General features: G+C 36.4%; 5 non-coding genes and 1 pseudogene across 5 annotated transcripts; 5 read left to right on the plus strand and 1 right to left on the minus strand.

Moving 5' to 3' along the window:
• Window positions 1-2,383: 2,383 nt before the first annotated feature.
• On the minus strand, window positions 2,384-15,939 carry LOC116714713 (NACHT, LRR and PYD domains-containing protein 12-like; annotated as a pseudogene).
• A 1,479-nt stretch (window positions 15,940-17,418) lies between these two features.
• On the plus strand, window positions 17,419-17,491 carry trnaf-gaa (transfer RNA phenylalanine (anticodon GAA)). The gene has a single exon. It is a non-coding gene; the product is annotated as a tRNA-Phe (tRNA).
• A 226-nt stretch (window positions 17,492-17,717) lies between these two features.
• On the plus strand, window positions 17,718-17,790 carry trnaf-gaa (transfer RNA phenylalanine (anticodon GAA)). Its single transcript has one exon. It is a non-coding gene; the product is annotated as a tRNA-Phe (tRNA).
• A 238-nt stretch (window positions 17,791-18,028) lies between these two features.
• Window positions 18,029-18,101, plus strand: trnaf-gaa (transfer RNA phenylalanine (anticodon GAA)). Its single transcript has one exon. It is a non-coding gene; the product is annotated as a tRNA-Phe (tRNA).
• Window positions 18,102-18,327: 226 nt separating this feature from the next.
• On the plus strand, window positions 18,328-18,400 carry trnaf-gaa (transfer RNA phenylalanine (anticodon GAA)). Its single transcript has one exon. It is a non-coding gene; the product is annotated as a tRNA-Phe (tRNA).
• A 227-nt stretch (window positions 18,401-18,627) lies between these two features.
• trnaf-gaa (transfer RNA phenylalanine (anticodon GAA)) lies at window positions 18,628-18,701 on the plus strand. The gene has a single exon. It is a non-coding gene; the product is annotated as a tRNA-Phe (tRNA).
• The last annotated feature ends 2 nt before the right edge of the window (window positions 18,702-18,703 follow it).

The following is an 18,703-nucleotide window of genomic DNA, read 5'->3' on the forward strand; positions in this document are numbered from 1 at the left end:
TTTTTAGTCTGTGTATTTTGGTCTTACAATACTGAATATGGACAGTATTACTAAAGAGAGATTGATCAGCCAATTAGAAGTAAGGTACTGCAAATTATTGCCCTTTAGGAATATAAACATATTGTAATATATTATTTTAGTCTTTCCTTTGTTTTGGTTTTAAGTAAATTACACTGTGAAATTATGTTTACTGTTAATCACACACTTTCTAATTATTTTAATCAAAAAGGACATATTCAGTAAGTAATCCAATTTTGTTCTCGCACAGTTTCTTCGTTCCCATATACTTTTTCTGTATGGCACCAACAGTGACCTGCTGCTGTCCAGTAATTCCTTCCTTTCCCCTCCTGGCGCTGCTGCCGCCTCCATAAGTGTTTTGTAACGGATGAGTTACCAGCAGTGATTTGCTCTTTTACAGTCTTGTTAATCCTATATAAAAGACTTGCTGACAGATTAGCGCGTGTGGGCTGTTTCAGTCTAAAAGACTTTTCTTTTTTAAGCGCTTTGAATGACAGAAAACCCAGAAGTGGTGGGGAGAAAAAGAAAGAGTGTGGGAGATTAGCTGCTTTATTTCTGCCGTTGCTCATATTGAACTGAAAAACTTCAACTGCCAACATTAAAGGTTGCATAATCATGTGTGTGCTGCTAACATGTGGGCTCTCTCAACCTATTTTCTGTGTGCATGTGTCTGTATCGCCACAAGTTTATACCTAAAAGCTTGAAAACAAATAGCAAAGGCAGAAAATGGGTTGAGTTTAAATAATGCAACCACCAGATTTTGGAGAAAAAAGGCAGAAAAATCTTTGACCCTATGGGGAAGCATCATGCAATTTTAAAAGATAAATGGGAAACTTAGACAAAGGCAAGCAGTAAGATGTACAAACAGGAATACTAACAAAACAAAGGGAAACACTAACTGAGTTACAACTTCGTAAATCAGAATATTAGCTTGCTTATCTTTGCAAGCAGAGGGTAAAGTACCCACAAATTTTACTCAAGAGTAGCACAACTTCAACATATTTTTACTCAAATAAAAATAAAAGTAGCTGCCCCAAAAATTATTCTAGTAAGAGTAAAAAAGTATTTGGTAAAAAGTCCACTTAAGTACTGAGTAATTGATCAAATTGTCAATCATTTAATATATAAAAATTACATAATCAAATTGACCAAAACATAAAGTTCTGTGAAAATGTGGGGTATTTTATGAATCAAAGTGAAAATAATTTATATAAATAACATAATTACAAAAATAACAAAAGCAAGCAAAAGAAAAAAATATATATCAAAATCGGTTTCTTTCAACCGTACAATAATAATAATAAAAACTTATGAAACTTTAACAAATCTGCAGGTGTTTGTTCATTCAGTGAAGAAATTCTTGACTATCGTACTGAAAGCCATCAACTGAAAGACAATGGAGAAATAGTCAGTGGTGAAATACTGCCATCTGGTGAACACTTGAAGTCACTACAAGTACATATCTATTATTTCTAAGGTTTTGATATGCAAGTCATAAATAATCTGGCCTTCGTTGGATTCTAAAAAAATAATTCAACATGCTCTGAAGCTTGTAATTTTGGCAGTGTGTGTGTAAGTGCCAAGTCCTGTCTGAAAATATAATCAGCATATGAAGAAAGAAATCAGGAGAGGAAAGCATGAATCACTCAAATATTCCTGGTAAATGGCTGAGCTGATTGAACTTGATAAAAAAAAAAAAAAAAGAGAGAGAACTGAAGGACACAACTCCCAAAATCATGTCTGACCGAGGAAGCCTCTGTGCCTTTCCAATCTTTCTCCAGCCTTTTGGACCTTGATGATTACCAAGTGGAATGCAAAATGTACTTTCATCTGAAAAGAAGACTTTGAACCTTTAAACAGCATTTAATTTTTATTGATAGTGTTAACTTTTTAGTTTTGCTATGAATGTTCTGTAAAATCTGTGTGCTTCTGTCAGTCTTGGCCAAAATTCTCTTGTAAGAGAGACTTTTAATCAATCTTGTAAAACTGAAAACATCGTATTAACTGAACTTCACAGCCAAATAGATGTGTGGAAAGACTAAAACAACCGATTAAGACATCAGGTTGGAGGCTGAAGCTTGGACACAATTGTGTCTTCCCAATGGACAACGACCTTATGCACTTCACCAAATTAGCTCCAAAGTGGCTTAAATAAATCAAAATCAAGATTCCAAAATTGTGGTCCAATGTTGCAACCACAAGCTCTGACCTCACTGCTAAGGAAATTAACGTAGGTTTGGTCAAAAGGAATGGGGTTAAACTCCAACAATTCATTTTGAGAAGGTTGTATAAATATACCGGTTTAAACTAGAAATGTCAGTTTGTCTTGCAAAGAAAAAGCAGAGTCAAAAATAATCCAGATAAATGTAGATAGGTAAAAATAAACTTTTAATAACTTTCAGAAACAACTGAAATACATGTGCAATAACTCAAAGAGAACAAAAATCTAAATAAAAAATTAAAGACAAGTTCCTGAGAGACATGAACACGCTTAAAACAATCAGCACGTAAAATGAGCGTGTGACCTGAGTGAATAAAACTTGGGAGCATATACATTTAGGAAGAAAAATGGTGCGCAAAAGCTATTGACTATATACAAAAGGAAATTAAACTGGAAAATGAACAAGAGTTTATTACCAGGAGAAAAGATACTGCTGTACAATCATGTTATCTCGTTAAAAAAACAGATTATTTATTTTTTGAAAAATTTTATTTGTGGTAATCATTTAAAGTGATATTGCCAATTTTGGTAAAGATGGAATCTTTTCAAAAAAAAATTGATGGCAGTAAAATAGAAATATTTGCAGCATGCGTATTTAAGCTCAATGCAGTGTCTATATTAAAAACTCAGAAATATGTAGCTGTTGATGTTAATTAGTAATTAGACAGGTAACATAATTTCTGTGTTTCTACTGGTTCCTGGTATTGTGCATTTTCTTAATAGTTTCTAATTAGCAAAAAGATTTGCTTCCCAGTCCTACAGAACTGCATGCATTTTTTAACCTACTACCACCTCAGTTCAATGAAAGGTAGACACCAAATCCCTGAAATCCTGAGAAGAACATTGACAACCATTTGTATCATTAGTTATCCATAGTCATCTTTGTCCAAAGTACATGTTTTATAAAATCATGACAATTTTTTCTTAAACCTACTTTGGTACTTCTCCACACATGCAAAGTCCCTCATGTAATGTGTAATGTTTCCCCTGGTACTGTAACAGTTTACTGTTATTCATGTTAAATATGCTCAGTTTAAAAATTGCATTGCCCTTCCGCTACATCAGAAAATAAGCGGGGATACCCTTTCTCCCAAGCATGAAAGTGCAACATACTCAATGTATAATATAATGCAACAAAATACAGTCCTTAAATTCAGCAACACTTAAATGACAGTCAAATCAAAGTTTTTAAAGGCAAATCCGAACGTACAGAAACACATTACAGTACAGCTCAGTTATAATAAAACAAGTACAATTATTTTTCCGACCTCAATAACAATGTGTCTCCATGTAAATAATGAGTTCTTTCTCCTTTGATTCATCTCTTTGATATAAACGGATTCAATCAAGTACTAAAGGTGCTGGTTGGAAATAGTTAAGCAGAATTAATTCCTTTGAGTCACATTCAAATTCTTTCAGTATCATTCAAAACCATTTATGGATATTATTTTAACCTAATAAACGACCTTTTGTACTCGAGATTAAAAGACAATTTATATATAAAATACAAAGACTATTTATAACAATGTCAAAGAATATTTCTGGATAAGCTTCTTAACCATCATTTACTGGCTCATTGAGTTTTACCATTACATGCTGTTAAAAAGCATTTAATTTAAAAATACATAAATGAATAAATACATGAATAAATAACTTTGACAAGACAGTTTACGTTGTAACAAAATAAGAGTTACATCATATTGCAAGTAAATTGTAACGTCAATATAGCAAAGAAGTTGGTTAAGCTGATAAGTGCTAGCTTGGTACCTCTCCGTCTCGTTGTGCTAATAGACCTGATCACTCAAATAAAGAGATCAGCTGCACTGATGAACCTTTTGGAGCATTGACCCAAGACCACAATCCAAATCCTGGATAAAGAGCTTCAGTGAATGTGGTGTGGAAAGTGTGGATGTGGATCAATGTGTCCGAGGAGACTCTGTAGAAGGACAGCGTTCCTGCCGGCCAGTCCAAATACACTGCTACCCTTGTGAGATGAAGTGGGTGTGACCACTGTGGTGTAAGGGATGGATATTCCTTTTTTATTGTGCCAAACAGAGTAAGAGTTGCCATCAAAGAACAAAGTCCAGGATTGGTCATTTCCACCAAACCAACCATCATTTCCCTCTCCTCTCCTGATAATTCCTTTGCAACTCACTGAAGTGTGAACCCCTCCCATTAGCTCGACCTCCCAGTAACAGCGACCTGTCAGGCCATTTGAACACATCACCTGATGGTTCTTCTCAAACCTGTCTGGATGATCAGGATATGGCTGAGCCTCCTCCACATATGATGCCTTTGTGTTGTTGTTTGACAGTTTCACATTTCGGTTCACCGAGTTTGTGTCGACTGTGAGCTTCACAGTAATCTGAAGAGCAAAACAGAAAATAATGCCTTGTGAGTAAATCCTGTGATTCACAGTAATAATAGTTATAATGCAACACATTAACCTGTATCCCCCTCTCTGCTTTATCCCACCTGGACATTTCAATAAACACATCTATCCTTCTAACCACATATTAAAAAACTATTCTTGCAGTTTTTAGGTAATGTAGCCAATAAAGAGTAGCTCCAGATAAACTTATGGTTTAGTGCAAAAGTTTCAGCAAACCAAGTCACAGAGGAGGTATTCTTGATAAAACACATTCTTCAGAAAGACATGTATAAATATATACCACAACAGATTGACTGTTTATTACATTGCAGCATGTTGATGGAGAAGTTTTCCCCTTCGTTTTGTCACGTTTCATTTTTTCATTTTTTAGCTGTTCACCCGTAAGCTATTCTGTATCACATTTCCTCCATAATAAACCAAACATAATCTATGACATCGTCCACACAGAGACGAATATGGTAAATTTTTAAAAACAAAAAATAATGTGTGTTCAAACTAGAGGATGTCACGCCACCAAAGATATTGTAGTAGGCATGCCAGGCCAATAGATGGCGTTGCAACACTGTTGTTGTGTGAGTGTGGCACACACCAGTCACAAAGAGAGATGGAGCTACTTCATGACTTCAAAAAAGATGTGGCTCACATGTACACGATGTTACCTACATGGCTCATAGTAGTAACAAATTGGACGCTCCACAGACAAAGCTTATCTTGCTCAAATGTACTTATGTCAAAAAACTGTTCACTGTGAAAAGAAAAGATGATTAAGTCAATAATAGAAAAAAAACATTTAGCCTGAATTGGTGACAAGATTGAATGACCCAGAAATAAAAAAGAGCAATCCAAAAACGTTAGCCAGCCTCAGAGAGAGACAGAACAGTCAGAGTCCTGAAACACTGTGTTTGAGCTACCTTTATACCTGTCACAACCCCCTTTCAGGTGCAACTGGAACTATAATGAACTAACCTATTCACCATATGTAGAGAAGAATAAACATGCCAAACTTAGGACTCTCAAATCATCACAACACTGAAACATGAAACTGGCATTTTGAAATTCTTCCACTCTGGAACCTGGCTTCAAAAATGATTGTTTTTGGTCTCCCAAAACACTGGATCAGTGTGAACCCACAGCCTAAACATCTAAATGTTTTTGTGGATATGTGGTTGTTGGAGTTTACTATAGGCAGAATCTGGCTTTTGTTCCCATTTGTTAATTTAGGTCACAGTTTCTGATCTCATACCTGAAAATTAGTAATTGGTAAAATAGCCTGGAGCTTGCTTTTTTGTGAACTAGTGATAAGGTCAAAAACAAAACTGTACTTACATTTCCTCAGTCCTGGTGTTAACCACTTGACTACCAGCTGGATGTATTCTGAAGAAATTTAGCAGGGAAGAAAAATGTTAATTCTTCTTTACGTCACACAATGACAGTAACATATTTTCTTCGTCTCAACACAGTGAATTTGTCTGTGATTGAATCGGGCCTTTCCATACCTGAGAACTTCAAGCTTGGACTGTGGATCCTTCAAATTAGTAGATAGAAGCTTTACACCAGCATCATCTGAATGGTTAAAGGTCAGATCGAGTTCTCTCAGATGGGAAGAGTTGGAATTCAAAGCTGATGCCAGAGAAGCAAATCCTTCTCCTGTGACCATACAGCCAGACAGTCTACACACACAGAGAACAAGGTAGTTGAGCACAAGGCAGGACTTTAGTAATTATGTAATTCTTACAAACTGAAGACTTTGGTCAGCAAAAGTGATGGCATTTTTTTTCTTTTATAGATGTCGGGAAAAGACAAAACTTTATTTTCAGAAAAATGAGGATTATATTAGATATCTTTCCAAGTTCTATCTATTTTAGTACCTACATGCTTTCTGAAGGTAGGATGGGTGTATTTCAGGACGTGACAGTAAAAGGGGCTAAACTACAAATGTACATCACACTTTCTAGAAAATTATTAGCTAAAATAAATTTGCAAATAATTAGCAAAAATCTATTTGCTAAAAATAATAATTTTTTCGCAAATCCTTTTTCTTTGCATCAAATGGCAGCCCAATAAAAGACAATAAAAGATAAAAGAAGTATGTTTTTCTGTGTCAAGTTCAAGAAAAAAATTTGGTACCAGTAGTTTGACCACGTTCACAAAGCACAGTAACATATTAAAATCAAACTAATACAGTAAGAATAACACAAAGCAAAAAGGCTTCAGAATGCCCAAAATAAACGCATCAGAAGTGGCAAAAACTTTATTGGGTTATAACCAGAACTTGAAATTTACTAGTGTAGCATTATTTAAGGTTTATTTTTCTGATGAAATACCTGACTGATTTCACTAAGAACACAGTCGCTCTTTTAACCAGCACTTGTGCTTTGAGTCAAAATTTTACTGGACTGAGTTCAACAATCATCCAATGAGCTCATTAGTCAGGGATTACCTTAGCGTTTCTAGCCTACAGTATGAACTCTCCAGTCCAGTCGATAGAAGCTTCACTCCTGAATCCCGCAGGTTGTTGTTACTTAGGTCCAGCTCTTTAAGGCTAGCAGACTCAGAGCTGAGAACTGCAGACAAAGCTTCACAATTAGTTTCTGAGAGGCAACAAAGATTCAGCCTATGGGGAAAAAGAAGTGCAAAAGAACAGACAAAATATTATGTTCGGAATGTCCAAAAAATGTAATGGCTAAATTTCAAGTATTGCTTTACTCCATGCTGACCTGAGAATTTCCAGTTGACAAAATGAACGTCTCAGTCCCTCAGACAACTTATTCACTGCTGAACCTTGCAGGATGTTGTTGCTCATGTCAAGCTCTCTCAGTCGAGATAAGCTGCTCAGATGTGAATGTAAGATGTCAATACTTCTCTCTGAGATGGAACAACCACTCATTCTGGAGAAAAATGAAAAACAAAGGTTGAACTTCTGTTAAGCAAATAAAAACTTGAATGCAACAGTTTACACCACGGATGTCACAAAAAACATAAACCAAAAACATGCTCCAAAACTAGAGGTGTTTCTATATAATTCAAAGATTAATTTCAAAATACAATTTTAATTATTATTCACAACATATTTTCATAATAGATGCATAAATTATTTTTTGCAATAGAAATTCTTTCATTTGTAGACAACAATATAATCTCTACAGGCACAAAACAAAGTACTGTCTGAACTAATTCCAACAAAAATAATCTAATACTTTAAAATAAAATAAAAAACAGGTAGCAATTGTAATACTCAGTATATTAGACAGGTGAAAGAGTACTGTTAGTATCTTGAGTATTATGTTTGGTTCTGAATATCTCACCTAAGAGTTCTGAGTGCACAGTTTGGGCTCCCCAATCCCTCAACAATCTGTTTCATTCCTGAATCTTGTAAGTTGTTGTTACTAAGATCCAGCTCCCTCAAAGAAGACGTGGTGCTGAGAACTGAGGACAAAGCTTCAAGACTACTTTGTGAAAGGACACAGAAAGTCAGTCTGAAAAAGAACATGTAAAAAAATGAACTGAGGGTTAATTTTTTGCTAAGCTTTTACTAACAAAGCAAATGATATTGAAATAAAATGTGTACTTACACAGCTTTCTTTGAGACTTTGATCAATGGCAGCAGCCTGAGAAGAATGTTTTCAGAGACAGAAAATCTGGTAAAGTTGAATACATCAAGATTTTCTTCTGAAGATAGTAAGAAGCAGACCAAGGCCGACCACTGAGCAGGAGACAACTTATCAGTGCGTAGTGTTCCTGCAGATAAGAACTGCTGGATCTCTTGCATAAGAGAACCATCTTTCAGTTCATTGAGACAGTGGAACAGATTTATGCTTTTCTCTGTAGACAGATTCTCATTGATCTTCTCTTTAATGTATTGGGCAGTTTCTGATTGATCTGAGAGCTTCTTTCTGTTTGTTTCAACAGACCATGCAGGAGGTTCTGATTTGTCTCCAGTGAAAGTCCCAACAGAAAGTGAAGGAACAAATCTAGGTGCCCATTTGGACTCTGTAAGGTCTTGTTCACAGCACTGTGGTAAAAACTGAGGATCGTTGGTTTCTTCAACAATGTGGACAATGTTGGCAGAGTGTTTTCTTTCAGACGATTGACACCAGACTCTGTGAAGGTCAAATGGACATGAAGAGCAGCAAGAAACTCCTGAATACTCAAATGTACAAAACTGAACAGTTTGACATCAGACAGCACTCTCTCTACTTTAAAAATTTGTGTGAATATTCCAGAGTACTCTGAAGCACCTTGGAGACTGATTTCACATTCTCTCAAATCTGATTCATAAAAGATCAAGTTTCCTTTCTGCAACTGCTCAAAAGCTAGTTTTCCCAGAGACTTCATCATCTCCTTCCTCTTTGAACTCCAGTGTTCATCTGTCTCATTGTTCCCATCATATTTCACCATCTTAACTGTGGTTTGGACCAGCAGGTAATGGATGTACACCTCAGTCATTGTCTTTGGCAGCTCTTTGGTCTGACTTGTCTTAAAGACATTCTCCACAACTGTAGCAGCGATCCAGCAGAAGACTGGGATGTGGCACATGTTGTGGAGGGATTTTGATGTCTTGATATGGGAGATAATCTTGCTGGCCAGTTCCTCATCTCTGAATCTTTTTCTGAAGTACTCCTCCTTTTGTGGGTCATCAAACCCACTGACTTCTGTCACCATGTCAACATAGTCAGGAGGGATCCGACTGGCTGCTGCAGGCCGTGTGGTTATCCACAGACGAGCAGTGGGAAGCAATTTCCCTCTGATGAGGTTAGTCAGAAGTGCATCCACTGAGACAGGCTTGGTAATGTCAGTCAGGATGTCATTGTTTTTGAAGTCCAGAGGAAGTCGACACTCATCCAGACCATCAAAGATGAATATGACCTGGAACTCAATAAACTCGCAGATTTCCTTGGTTTCAGTAAAGAAATGATGAACAAGTTCCACCAAGCTGAACTCTTTCCCTTTCAGAGCATTCAGCTCCCTGAATGTGAAGGGGAATATGAACTGGATGTCCTGGTTGGTTTTGTTTTCAGCCCAGTCCAGCGTGAACTTCTGTGTTAGGACAGTTTTCCCAATGCCAGCCACTCCCCTTGTTATCACTGTTCTGACTGGGTTATTTTGTCCAGGTGAACCTCTGAAGAGCTGTTCCAGTCCGATCGTCACTTCTTCTCCGTTTTGCTTTCTGGAAACTGTTTCGATGTGTCTAAACTCATGTTCTTCATTCACCTTTTTGGTTCCACTCTCTGTGATGTAGAGGTCTGTGTAGATATTATTCAGAGGGGTTGGGTTTTCCTGCCTTATCAATCCCTTCTGACACACACTGAAACTTTTTTGTCAAAGCAGATTTAAGTTTACGTTGGCAAACTGCAGCATCAGCAGTCTGAATAAACAAAAAATCAATTAGGGAATTATAAAAAGTACATTTCACACACTTAATTTACATGTAAAAAAAATTCCTATCTCAGGGAAGATTTTCTTACTTTTGAGAATATGATCAATTAGCTGCTTCAGGTGAACTTTGTCAAGGTCTTGCTTTATGATATCTGGTAATGCTCCCTCTACCAACACTTTTCCATCCTCACACAGATTTACAAAATCTTCTTTATATTGTAGGCAGAAACATTTCTGTGAGCTTTTCTGTTCATGTCTATGGAGAAAAAGAAAGAGCAAGTTTACTCTCTTTTATAAGACATGTGTAGTGCTGAATCTGTAGATTTTTTTAAATTAAAAATCAAACTTGAAGGAATTAATAATATCAAAAGTTGTAGTTATTGTGAATAGTAGAGTAATATTAATCAGTTAGAGATCACACTGATTGATTAATACATCAATAAGTGTGATTGGTGTTTTGGTAAAACACCAAAACATTTTTTTTCTATTCATTAAATGCATCAAAGACTATTTTTGCTGTATAAATGCATCCCTTATTTTACATTTATATATCCTTATATACAAATTTGTGACTCATGCTTTGATCTATAAAAGGGGGAAGAAATCCTGAAATTTCTTCATTTCATGTTGAAATAAAAAATATACCATCTCTCTCAAAGAACCTGCTGCATATTTTTAATGGCCTGTGTTATCATCCTTAGAAAAAATGTAATAGGTCAGAATCAGAGTTGGGAGGTCAAAACTGCTGGCCAGTAAACACAAGATGCCAACTATTAGTGCATTTCTAAAACATACCAGTTGGCAAATGTTACTTTACTTTTGCTTAAAAAATTATCATGATGTAGCACGGAAAACATTTTTTGAGATGTTGGGTTGTTTCAAATTGATCTATTTACTCATAATAACTGATATTGAAAATAAATGTTTGGGTCACAACATTATATCACAAGCTTGATTCTACTTGGGTATTACTGCATCCAAAATGCATCACATGAGATAATGGTGTATAAAACAAGTAAAAATGCTAAGCAACTAATGGGCTTTTAAATACTCATCCTTAAATATTTATACACTTAAAGACCCATGATGAAGGGAAATTAAATGATTTCCCATCATCATTTAATTTATAGAGCTTTTACGTGCCTAATACTAAAGTATTTTAGTCTGTATATATTAATACATTTGAGGTTCGACATTTATAATTGCAGTAAAATAAGCGCTACAACACTGCTAACAACAATTAAGCACATTCTAAAAATGCCTCAACAAATCTGTGTTGTTTCAATAACAGCTTACATTTGTTTAGGAGATGATGAATGTATTTTAAAGAAGATGACAACATCCTTTGATTTATCACTCCTGCATGATGCACAGCTAGGATCGGGTGAGTCTGGGCTCTGTAGCTGGATTCTGAAATAAGGAAGCAAATTAAAAATTATATATATACATATATACAGCATATGTCTAATAAATATGGTAGAGTGAAAAGACAGTTTTATTAGTTGTTATTCTGCAGATTGTCTCAAAACACTTTTCCAACAATCACAACTATTGAAGAAACTGAGGGTTTATTGTTTTTGCTTAGACTGTGAAACATGTCACGCAGCTAAGCTGTTGGTTTTCAAATCGGCCAAATGAGAAGTCAGGTTCCATTCATCCATCGGCCCATCCATCCAATCTCTTCAACTGTCATATCTCTTTGACATACATTTGAGCTACAAACATTTTCACTTGAATAATATCAATTCAGTCTATTTTTAAACAAACTTTCTTGAAGTTCTGTTTTTGTCATCTTACATCTCTTCAGCAGATAAGGACTCTGCTTTAAAGTCAAAGTGAAGGTCCTTTGATGCATCACTCCTGCAGGACACACAGATAGGGCTAGGAAAGTCTCCTCTGTGCAGCAGTCTCCTGAATCAAAGTAAAATTACACAACTTCAGCGCAAAAAGTATTATTCTGCAGATCTTCCTATATTCACGCCTCTAGCAAATTATTATTCGGTCTTATTTCTAAATATGTGAACAGTCATTCAGACACAACTAGACTGTAATAAAAAAAAAAACAAGAAGCAGGCTTACTTATTACAGCTAGTTAAATGAAACAGGTATGGTTAAATTAACAAAGAATCAAGATATCAGTAAGCATAATCATAATTTTGGTCATCAACCATAAAAAAATTGTAAAAAGTCTCACACTATCATCTTGTTAGGAATCAAGACGATTCATTGAAACATTGTCCAGGTTCAGCACTCTCTGACCTGTAACACATCACACATAGTATAGAGTGAATAATGATGATGAAGCAGCAGTTTATAGAGGCAACATCTGATCTGACAGAAAGATGCAACTGGTCTTTAATAAAAGATGTTGTGGTTTGTTCAAAACTAGATAGCTCTAAGTGTTCATTTATACCAAGTCATTACAACCCTAAGCTGATTATCTCCAATTACCAATCAGTATTTCAGCAGAAGCCTTAGCTACGTTACATGAACATTTTTAAACAAGTCTATGAAGATTAGTTTAGACATCAGGATTTAATCTATTTACACTGAACTATATAAATTACAGAACATGTCACTGTTCATCCAAGTATACAAACACTTGATTTGTAATGGATAAAAATAGCAAATATCTTTGACCTTAAACACCCAAACACATAATCTCATGATGTGAAGTCATATGACCGAGTTTAGTGTGGGACAGAGATAAATGTGATTCAGGCATAGAAGAAAACATATATGTGAAAGTGGAATAACCATCACTTTAAGACAGCATATAAGGCTGTTTTAAAGACCACCACCTTGGACCACAACTGGTCCAAGGTGAAGGGAGAGGGTCTAATGCACCCTTTTCTTTCTCATTTGAAAAATAGTAGACCTAGCCTTTTATTGCTTCTACATGGGGGTTGGCTGGTGGTTTCCAATGTTTGATTACACAAAGCCACTATGATGTCATCCACAATTCATTACCTAACATTTTATATCGTCTTATCGACAATGTAGTAACCTTAAGTCGGAAACTGAATCTGTTTGTGACTACTTCCTCTCCTACTCCAGAACTGGTCAAATGATATAGTTTCACATCAAAGGTCTGAATCAGCTTTTTCTGTTATTGGGGACTTCACTGACGTGAGAAGCTTTAGCTTTTCAGATTTCCGCCCCATCATGCAAGTATAGATACCAACAAATAATTTTGTTGGTGGGATATGTTTTATTTAAAGTTTTAGTTTTAGTTCTTAAGGTTGAGAGGTTCTTTCAAAATTTTGTAAAATTCTCCCAGAAAAAGGCAGAATCTGTCAGTGTTTCAGATCAAAAATAAGTCCGAGCATATCAAATATCAAAAGAGTTTAATCATCTATGGTTTGTTAACTTTGGTCTGAATCACTTGTTGAGTTTATGATCTTATAACCTTTTCTTGAGGTTGGGTTTCTTCTAACACTGAAATTCTAAGTAAACCAGAACCTTGCAAAACAAATTATGTGAAAATGTATTGGTTGGATGTGTTTGGGTCCAGGAGTACCAAGTATAAGATAGGAAGAAGATGCTGTGTTCCAAGCTAATTGAAAAAATGAAAAATGTGATCCTTTTAGTTGCATTTTTCTGGGTTTTCAGGAAAACTTATCCGAAATGAACACCAATTGGATTTTCTTTACAAAAAAGGCATCCATCTTTTGTTAATTATTTTGTTTTTGTTCCCACATTCCACAACTAAAAGAAAAATTAGTCAGTTTGTTTTAAGTAGACTAAACCAGGCTCACATCAACAGGTGGTTTCAGGAAGCAGGAGTAAAGCCAACAACTTTCCAATTGCAAGTCAAGTCTATCCACAGTCCCCGTCCCCCCCCAAAAAAACACACCAGGAGCAAAAACGTCCCAGATTATTGATTATTTCGTGCAATCCAAAATCTGTTTGTTGAGATTCAGATTTTAGAATATCTGACACAGGAAGAGTGGAACCATTTTTAAAGTCTTTTAAATATCAAACAGGGCTGTTGTAGAAGAATATTTTAGTAATAGAGGTACTCAAATCATTCGAGGAATCATTACAGCCCTAATCTCTAACCAAACTTTTTCTCCTACCTTTAGTTTACAAATTGATTTAGGGAACATGTTGGGAAATGCAGGACCGTCTTTGCTTCTTCTGTAATCGAAGAAAACTACTTACTTCCCTTTTTTTCACTAAAAACAAGTCACAAATGAAACTTCATGTGGCATTGTATCACCATTTTTATGGCTGGTGAGTAAAAGTCATGGCATTTATGTTACACTGTAATGTAACATAAATGAGAATGAATAAAGAAAAAAATATTCCAGAGTTAAAATTAGTTATCAGCCATAATGAACCTGATTAAGGATTTTCTGTGATTGGTTAGAGATAAACTGAGAAAAACTGGTCTGATGTTTGTAACTGAAAACTCTCTGTCGTTTCAAATTCCAGACAGATCTGTAACCATAAAAGGGTTTATTTTCAGAATGGGCTCATGCTACGTTTCTGCTCTTTTAAAACCTGTTTCTCAGTCGTTATCTTTAAGCAGCTGTCACTCTGTGACTGCTTAAACTTCCTGAAGTGGAAATATGAGCCACATTAGAGAAAGCTTTAGCAGCAAGAGAGTTATAGTATTTCTTGTTTGATTTAAAGCTTTTGAACATCAACCACGTCTTTTTATGTCCCATTTACTTTCACCACAAAAGAAAATCATCCCCATGAGCTAAATAGATTTGTAGTTTCTGATCTAATTTCAGTCTTTCAGCTACTGAATTGAAAAATTCAAACCCAATTTAAAAGTCACTCTTATTTTCTCCCTAAAAGAGTTGAGTTGTAAATTCATGTTAGGTCTGCCTTTTAGGAATTGACAAAGTATCCAGTAAAATGCATGTAAAGTCTGTTGACTATTGACCTGATAGCGAATTAACTTTTGAGAAGAGAGGTAGACAGGATAAACAAATAAATAAACCTTACTGTAATTATTGATAATGAACAGATAAAATACTATGTTATTGATTATTGGTTAATATCTATAGTTACAGTCTCACATTTACTCTGCATTAATCTATTCAGACTTCAGCAAGTGCAAGGATGACCCACAAGTGCAGTTACATTTCAGGACATGTCATTAGAGGGCTGGGGATGCAGCTTCCAGTCATGCTGGTTACATCATTGTTTGGGTTGAATTCTCCCCTTTTATGGATTCTGTCCATTGTCATCCATGCAAACATTTCAGCCCACCAGTCAAACTTCCTTGTAATTTTTTAATGCTTTCCCATTTCTTTCCATTACTAATTTTTAGCTAAAACTTCAGAATGTAGCCGTCGTCTAGAAGCCATGATACTGAGTTTTGGCCATGTTATTGGCCGATTCGAATTTCAAGTAAACGAGCTGAGGTTCACCTGGGGAATGGAAGACATGCTAAAACAACCAAACCAAAATTACAAAGGCAACATGTCTGTTTTTATGTCTCCACATTTTGGAGAGATCGACCCTAAAACACTCTTCCTTTCATCCGTGTTCATCTGTGTTATGTAAAGCAGTGTTGTGTCGTCAGAACACGGATATTTACGTAAACCTTTCACTAGGTTAAATGTAACATCACTGATGTTATGCACAATATTAAAATAAAATGAAATAAATAATAAAACATTTGAATCTACCAGTATTTTTGGTAGTATATGCAGTTTGGTGCGACGTAGCCGAATAGTTCTTTCGGTGTGCAATGTCTTTTTTCATATAAAAATACCAGGACAACAATGAATGCTTCATAAGTTTAGCTTAAATAACATATAAGCCGATTAAAGTTGTCAGATCCAGCAGAAAGTTCTATAAACGGATACAATTGGATGAAGATACTTACTGTCTCGACGAAAGCTTAAACAATCCAGAAAAAAAGAGAAAACTAATTTTCTTCTTCTCCATCTTCTTTTATGTTTTATTGGCGGATGGCAACCAACTTAAGGTGCATCTACCGCCACCTACTGGACTGGAGTGCGGTCATCAACGATATCCATAGGGAATTTAATAATACACACCTCAGTAATGTGTATGAGTGCGCAAAGTCATACACATACAAACTCATAAATGTATATGTATACACAGGCACACACATGCATATATACTTTTAAATACGAATAAATAACCTAGTGTTTTTTAAAAATCTAATTTCTCCACCCTATTTCTCTTCTTTTTCTTCTGTTTCTTGTTCTTCATGAATACTAATGGCGGTTGGCTAAAAACGTTAGATAAGCATTACCGTCATCAACAGGCAAGGAGTGTGGACCACACAAAATAACTAAAAAATATATATATAATAAATGAAATAAAATTTGATCTTACTATACAACTTACACTACTTCAAAAAATCAAATATAGACTGATATCATCTGCCTCCTGAATCTTTCTGTAATAAATCAACAATGTCCAAGTTAATTTTTATATCACTAAGGTTCTTAATTAACTTGTTTCTTTGAATCTGTAAGGACACTGGGTGGGGACCCGGAAATTCTACCACACACAGGAGTTGCAAAGGAAAAAAGTTTAATTAAATTTTCAGATACTGGTTGCGGCTCAGGATGTGGTCATCAAACACAGCACTGAGAAGTGAAGAGAGAAGGCTGGTGATGCACTGATAACAGAGGGTTAACTTAGAAATGTTCAGCTTAACTGACCTGTAGTGCAATGGACGGGTGGAGCAGAGAACCCAGGAAGAAATGGCTGCTGTGGAACCAATGAAATACTCCACAAGGAGATCCAACAGGCAACACCCAGGAAGGGACTAAGACGATAATCAGGCAGAGGTCATACACAGGAGAGCAGAGAGAGCAAACTTAGCTTGAGGGGCAGGCAATAGTCGGTGGTCGTGAGGCAAAGCTTGGGTCAGGGTCCAGAAATCCAGAACAGTGGAAAAGAAAAAGTAAAGATACTTAAAGGCCTGATATTGAATAACATTTAAATTAACTCGTGCTGAAAATTATAAATATATATGCACCCATTAGTCCAAGACTTACCTAATTAAGCCAGAGGGCATGGATTTTAATTAATTTCTATCACCTCCACTCAGTTAGAGCTAAACATCTCATTATACCTAAAACCTTCATACATTTATCTATCTCTTTTCTTAATTGTTTTCACCCGATGTCATTCATTCAGTAAACCACAACCCTGACGGTCCCTGGTTCAATCCCGGGTTTCGGCAAATCTTTGTAATGTGAACAGTTTTCCCAAAAGCATCTAATTTGGTTGAGGTCGAGCATTAACAATAAGGCCTCGGTATATACAATACAACGCCTTCCTGTTTTAGAGAAATCTTTCCTGTCATCAGACAACTGGCTTTCATCACTCCGTTATCACTAATCTTAACTAATGCCCCGTTGGCAAGACCCAAAACGGATCGCTTTGCCGTTTTGGCACAGAAGACATCGCCGAAATAGCTCAGCTGGGAGAGCGTCAGACTGAAGATCTGAAGGTCCCTGGTTCAATCCCGGGTTTCGGCAAATCTTTGTAATGTGAACAGTTTTCCCAAAAGCATCTAATTTGGTTGAGGTCGAGCATTAACAATAAGGCCTCGTTATATACAATACAACGCCTTCCTGTTTTAATCGAAATCATTCCTGTAATCAGACAACTAGCTTTCATCACTCCGTTATCACTAATCTTAATTAATGCCCCGTTGGCAAGACCCAAAACGGATCGCTTTGCCGTTTTGGCACAGAAGACATTGCCGAAATAGCTCAGCTGGGAGAGCGTCAGACTGAAGATCTGAAGGTCCCTGGTTCAATCCCGGGTTTCGGCAAATCTTTGTAATGTGAACAGTTTTCCCAAAAGCATCTAAGTTGACTATAAATTTGGTTGAGGTCGAGCATTAACAATAATGCCTCGTTATATACAATACAACGCCTTCCTGTTTTAACGAAATCATTTCCTGTAATCAGACAACTGACTTTCATCACTCTGTTATCACTAATCTTGACTAATGCCCCGTTGGCAAGACCCAAAACGGATCGCTTTGCCGTTTTGGCACAGAAGACATCGCCGAAATAGCTCAGCTGGGAGAGCGTCAGACTGAAGATCTGAAGGTCCCTGGTTCAATCCCGGGTTTCGGCAAATCTTTGTAATGTGAACAGTTTTCCCAAAAGCATCTAATTTGGTTGAGGTCGAGCATTAACAATACTGCCTCGTTATATACAATACAACGCTTTCCTGTTTTAATGAAATCATTCCTGTAATCAGACAACTGGCTTTCATCACTCCGTTATCACTAATCTTAACTAATGCCCCGTTGGCAAGCCCCAAAACGGATCGCTTTGCCGTTTTGGCACAGAAGGACATCGCCGAAATAGCTCAGCTGGGAGAGCGTCAGACTGAAGATCTGAAGGTCCCTGGTTCAATCCCGGGTTTCGGCAAATCTTTGTAATGTGAACAGTTTTCCCAAAAGCATCTAATTTGGTTGAGGTCGAGCATTAACAATAAGGCCTCGTTATATACAATACAACGCCTTCCTGTTTTAAGCGAAATCATTCCTGTCATCAGACAACTAGCTTTCATCACTCCGTTATCATCTAATCTTAACTAATGCCCCGTTGGCAAGACCCAAAACGGATCGCTTTGCCGTTTTGGCACAGAAGACATTGCCGAAATAGCTCAGCTGGGAGAGCGTCAGACTGAAGATCTGAAGGCTCCCTGGTTCAATCTCGGGTTTCGGCAAA

The sequence above is a fragment of the Xiphophorus hellerii genome, chromosome 23 (genome assembly GCF_003331165.1).
Source record: "Xiphophorus hellerii strain 12219 chromosome 23, Xiphophorus_hellerii-4.1, whole genome shotgun sequence".
In the NCBI taxonomy this organism is placed as follows: Eukaryota; Metazoa; Chordata; class Actinopteri; order Cyprinodontiformes; family Poeciliidae; genus Xiphophorus; species Xiphophorus hellerii.